The 6,000-nt window shown below is 43.9% G+C and overlaps 1 protein-coding gene across 4 annotated transcripts in view; it reads left to right on the plus strand.

Moving 5' to 3' along the window:
* The window catches only part of NOL10 (nucleolar protein 10), a 68,938-nt gene extending 63,461 nt beyond the window's left edge, over nt 1-5,477 (plus strand). For all 4 annotated transcript variants that reach the window (XM_054821580.1, XM_054821578.1, XM_054821579.1 and 1 more), the window contains one exon: nt 724-5,477. The gene's annotated coding sequence lies outside the window, so the exon portion shown is untranslated. The remainder of the gene's footprint in view (nt 1-723) is intronic.
* The last annotated feature ends 523 nt before the right edge of the window (nt 5,478-6,000 follow it).

Below are 6,000 nucleotides of genomic sequence, written 5' to 3' on the forward strand. Positions count from 1 at the left end.
CCTCACCACCAAGCTGAAAGGCAATAGAACCAAAACTGTCCATAGTAGATTTTATTTTCTTCCATAACTATTAAGGGTCTCTGAAAGAAAAGAAAAGCTGGCCACGGGGTTCAGAGAGATGACTAAGCCCTAAGGCAGAAGGATGTAAGTAAACAAGGGCTAATAATGATTCTGAGGCATTTCACTGTCGGTCTCTTAAAGCATCTGATACAAATGCCTCAAAATAAAGCAAGAAATTTGAAAGCTACTCAAACAGTTTTCTTTGAACACCCCTTTTGCATGTGGATTTCAAGCATTGAAAGAGGGAAATTCTGTTACATCAACGGGATCTCTTTATGTTTAACCAGAGAAGCAGTGATACCGTGAGAGCTAGCTGTGGTTGACCATGGTCCAAATACCTCCACAGCAGATCTGTAGCTTGGGTTGACTAGCATGTTATTGTTGAGAAAGACTTACTTTTCTCTCAAAGTTCTTACTTTGGTACATAACTAAAGCAGCCTAAAGGCAGACAGTTAATCTGAATGACCGATACTTAATTTGTATTGGCTCTCGTGGAAGCTGCTTACATTAATTACAGGGAACTCATTGTACAGGATGAACTATTACTGAATCATTTCTTAGATTTATTAAGCATAAGCCAGCTTTCATCCCACATGCAGGGCTTTGAACTGTTACTGCATAATTTCTCAATTCGTTTTCTTCGGGCTTTTATTCCACCTGCAGGTCTTGTCTTTTCCACCTACACAGCTCCGAAACAACAGGGTCAATCCTGCTGCTTTGACACAAGCCACGCTCTCATTGACATCAAAGGAGTCTTGCCTGTGTTGAGACGATGCTGGCCGTATGTTTACTGTGACAATTGCAAGGTACTGTCTGGCTTGCTGATTGCCTGTTGGTTTGGGATGTTCTGGCGGGTGGAGTTGAGGGGAAGGAGTGTATCTAGCAGGGTGCCCTCCTCGGGGTGTCGGACCTGCCGTATGCTTTGTGTAGACCCAGTTCCTCATTGCCAAATAATTTCCCAAAGTGGAAGGAGGATGCAGGAAAACCTTGGAAGCTCTGTAAGGCTTCTGCTGCTCCCTTGCTTCACACCCATTCCTGATGTATGTGCTACGGACGGGTCCCAAAATCGGAAGGAATGAGACAAGAACTGTGTCTCAGAAGAGCAAGGTGAAAGTTTCTGCATCCACTGAGTGGTTCTGTCAGAACACTGTCTTAACTGGTGTGGGAAGGAGCTGAAGTTTTGGTCTGCTCTGATAGACAAGACTTTTTACATCTTTGCTTTGATTTCCTGGCAGTATGGCACATCATACACCTGGAAGGTGGTTAGATGCACAGGGGTTCTGCCTTACACAGAAGGCGGGAAAGCCAGGTGCACTCCCTACTCTGAAACTGGTGATTTAATTAGAGACAGTATTTGTGAAAACATCTCTGTGCCTCAGTTGCTGTTGCTAAGGATTTAAACCAAAGATACCCTTTTCTCTGAGAAGATACAATTTAGGAGGGAGGAAAAAAGATAATATTTAAAAAAAAATTATAAATAAAACGATTCACTGATTTTTTTTTTTTCTTCTGTTTTACTTCTGATGAGCTAAGGGAGACCAGCAGAGTCTACTTTTGTGTGGTTTGTGCCCTTAAAACTCCATGGATCCTGCTCACAAAGATGTCTGCAGCCACAATAGGAACAGTTCAGGTCTTCGATGCCATTTTTGGTTGGCTCTTATATGTAAAAGGCTTTGAAGTTTCACCTGGAGAACAGGTTCAGTATCTGCAGGTGACTGCACAGCTTTCTCGCGTGGTTATAGGATTAGACAACGGCAATGGGATTGCAAACTGTCAGAGCACTTGGGGAGAGATGAAAACCCTATGAACGTTTGCAGCTTCAGATGAGTTGGTACTTTTCTCGTGAAACTTGTCTTTGAGCAGTGCATAGTTATGGTGTAGCCCATGTCTACTTGGCCATGTGACACTTGTTTCCACAGCAGCAGGTTCTACCTAATAGTCACCCAGCTATCAGCACTATTTAGCTTGGAGACAGCCTTAGCTGGATGTGGTTTCTGTGTCCTTGGTACCTCAGCTCCTGTGTACTCCTCCAGCTTCCCCTTGAAGCCTGCAGATCTAAACGTCCACATCTATTGCCACTGCATGGTGAGACACTTCCTATTGCTAGTGCTGCGCCCAGCTCCGTGGCTTCACTTGAGCTTCATTCCAGTTCTTGGCTTTCAGAAAGCAGTGAGACAGCTGTTCCCTTTTTGTCCTCTTTGTTACAATGCTCTTGATCTCATAGACTTCTTTCATGACCCTTTTAAATCATCTCTTTTCCAAACTGAAGTCCTGAACTATTCAATTATTCCTTGTACAGAAGCTGCCCCATGGTTGGGATATCCATCAACATGCAAACAATTCAGAGCACTTGGTTTTCTGAAATGCTATTAATAATTTACTTTGCCTTTTGCTTGGAAACTAGGCTTGATTTCTGTCAGTTGTCATGGAGTAAGAGGAGAGAGAGGCCTTCCCATGGGTTAATAAGTTGTTACAGATAGGAAAGAAAGGGTGACAGTAAAAGGCTCTCTGGCGGGAGGAGGGTAGCGGTGGGGTTTCCCAGGGATCTGTGTAGAGCCCTGTGCTCTTCCATATATTTATAAGTGATTTGGGAAGATAAATCATCACCCAGGAAAGTAAAAAATAAAGGCTGCAAAGAGCTGTAGGAGAATTCAGTAAACCTGGGTAGAAACCAAAGCGACAGCTGTCACCGTGGCATGCTGTGACACGGCCGTGGCACGTCAGCTGTGCAAAGTCACAGACACGGGCGGGAAACTCCAGTCGGCTGCAGGGACACAACAGGGAGCTCTCAACTGGTTATTGGTATTCAGGAAAGATGTTGTCACTGGAGAAAGTTCTCTGAAAACATTGATTCAGTGTTCAGCAGTAGTCAAATGTTATTGGAAATGAGAGGAAGAGAAAAAAAAATTGATAAATGTCTGTGCTATACATGAACCCCTAGAGCTCCTGTACCTTGGGTGTTATGATTAGTTCTGATCACTTCACTTTAAGAAAGGGGGTGGTATAGCCATGCATTGAAGACAAACAGTGTTTTTTTTATGAGAGACATGAAAAGCTTGCTTGCAAATAAAGATTAAATAGTGTGGGACTTTTCAGCATGGAAACACAGACAGTTGAGCAGCTGTATGGTAGAAGCCTATAATATAGTTGGAATGGTGTGCAGAGGAAGGTTACAGAACTACCATTAAATATTCTTCATAATGTAAGATGCAGGTACCATCAAATGAAATGATCAGGTAGCATGTTTGACAAACACATGGAGTATTTATGTATATGATGTATAGGTACATTGTGAAGCTAGTCATAGGCTATTATGGAGGCTAAATGTAGGTATTAGTCCTAGAAAGGGTAAGATATGCTCACAAGCGATAAATCTACTGAGATTTACTGTACCTGAGAACCCAGATGCCATCTCCAGCTCAAGAAATCCTTAAACCAGTGATTGCCTGAAGCTGGAAGCACTTACTGAAGAAAAGATCACTCTGTACTTGTCCTTTTCCTTATACTCTTCCTTACATATCTGCAATGGAGCAGGTAACTTTGGTCTGCCTATATTTGTATGTTGCTGTGAGCATGCTGAAGGCTGTGAGATTTCCATCACAGGAGCTTAAGAGCAGATTAGCTAAATGTCTCTCTCACGTGGGGTAGGTAGAGCTTATCCTGCTTCAGAAGGGAAGCTAGGTTTATAGAATCATGGAATGGTTTGGGTTGGAAGGGGCACTACAGATCATCTAGTTCCAACCTCCCTGCCATGGGCAGGAATACTCTCCACTAGACCAGGTTGCCTAAAGACTAGACTGTTCCTAGACTTAGGGACCTCTGAATGTCACTTTGATCCCGTTCCCTGTGATTCTGTGGAAACCATGAGTAAAGTGCCTACTTCTCCTCTTCCCACCTCTGGGCTGTCATCAGGACATGACAGGAGGAGGTCCTGGCTGCTAAAAGGAAGGAAAGGCTGAAACAAGCCAGCATGTCATCTTCCCACTGTTGCAGTCACCATGGAGGCTGAGGATGAGTTACACCTCTGAAGCGCACCAGAGCAGACACGCCAGGATGTGATTCAAAGGCCAGGCTAAGCCATAAGCCAGGTCTTGTAGGCGCTGGAGCCAACGTTGTGTCAGTCTGCTGTGTTCCTGGCAGCCTGCCTATGGAGGAGGGCAAGCAGCGGAACGAGGTGGCTTCAGGCCCTGGGGGAAAGGAATTGCAACCACTGAGCCCGTATGTATCAGCTGTCATCACAGCAGAAGTGGTGAAGATCCAAATGAAGCATCTAAGGAGCAGTTTCACAAGACATCTGGCCCATGAGCTTTCCATGGGAGAAAGGACAAAACTGGAATGGGCTTACAGGACAGATAGCAGTCTCATCCCTACATACTGCTCTCAGTTTCTGCTTTTGGTGTGATTGTGGTTTTGGACTGTAAGCTAACCTGCAGGTCCGTGTGGCCAGATGCAGGGCAATATTGATGGTGGGGAGGGCAGCTACAGTAGATGCTGATGCCTGTGCATTTCAGAGGGCATGTTCTTCAAGGCAGTATCGTGGGCAAGTTGCCACTGACTGAGTCCTGCTCCCTCTCCCCCAACAAAACCAATGCCTGTAGATAGCATTGAAACTGGACAGCAATAGACTTGAAGAGCTAACAGACTATGCTAGAAGAAAAAGATGGAAAAAAAACTCCATAACTTGCAGTTACAGAGACAAAGCGAGCTCCCAAGTAACTCAAAACAAGAAGAACTGGCATTTGAAAATCACTACATGCAAGAAAAGGTATAAGCAAACAGTGAATTAGTGCATATTCCCTTATGTCCTCTTTAAAAATGTCTGAAGATTTATGTGAGCTACAGCCTTTTGTTTCCAGGGACTCAGTTTCAGGTCCTCTGTTATTTATAGGCAAGTAGTATTGCCAGGAAGATAGCTGAACCTCTAACTTTCAGTCCAGCTCATCGATCCTCGGTCCAGGAGACCAGACCTACATCTAACCACAATACTCAAGCCTGGAAATTCCTCCTCAGAGGCAAAAAAGCTTCCAGGCACTGAGTAGCTAGTGTGAAGAAACCTGAAGATGCCTTCCATGCCCATATCATGCGTGTTATGAGGCTGAGCAGTCAGAAGTGTTTGATGGCTCCTGCCCAAGCCAACCTCATAGTGTCTACCACATATAAAGTATGAGTAACACCCAGTCTTTGAACCACAAGTAAACCACTTCAGTGTACTTCCATTAAGGTATGTTCTACAAATAATAATTGCAAACAGCTCCCTGCAGTCCATAAATGCGTTCCACCTCCACAAGCCTTCTCCTTTTCCTGTGGGGCAAGATCTTTAATGCTTTTGAAACCAGAGCAACAAATGAAAATATTTCCAGCTTGTTTTTAACTGTTGCTGACAACCTCTGAAGTGATTAAAGAGCATTTTTCTTTCATTTGTTTACTTTTTGTTATGTTATTTGCATTCATTAAATGCAGGCATAGCACAAAAAATTAGAGCATAAGGAATGTGTTTGTGGAATAAAACCTGGTTGAAAGAATGTCAGTCTGACTGCTGGTAGTCTTGAAGGTGGCATTTCTGTAACCCTGCTGGAAAACAGAGCCTGACAGGACATAACATGCCTCTGCTGTTCCAAAAGTACTTCTGTATGTAATGTAGATAGACTGAAGGAATCGCATCCATTTAAGCCAGGTGCATCCTGGAGCCATCACATGGTAGTTGCAGGAGGAAGATGATGTGGTACTGTCTGTGTGTCCTTACTAGCTCCCAGCATTAGGGAAATCAAAGATCACCTTGCAACATCCTAACCAGGATCCTAATGAGTCTTTATAGGGAGTGTTCTTTTCATTAAAAAGTGCAGTGTTGGCCTGTTACTGATCATGCTGATCTGAATTCCCCAGATTTTTTAGGCAGGACTTGTGAAGGATTTGGGCATCACTCACAACAGGGGCAAGAAG

Source organism: Grus americana, chromosome 3 (genome assembly GCF_028858705.1).
Source record: "Grus americana isolate bGruAme1 chromosome 3, bGruAme1.mat, whole genome shotgun sequence".
In the NCBI taxonomy this organism is placed as follows: Eukaryota; Metazoa; Chordata; class Aves; order Gruiformes; family Gruidae; genus Grus; species Grus americana.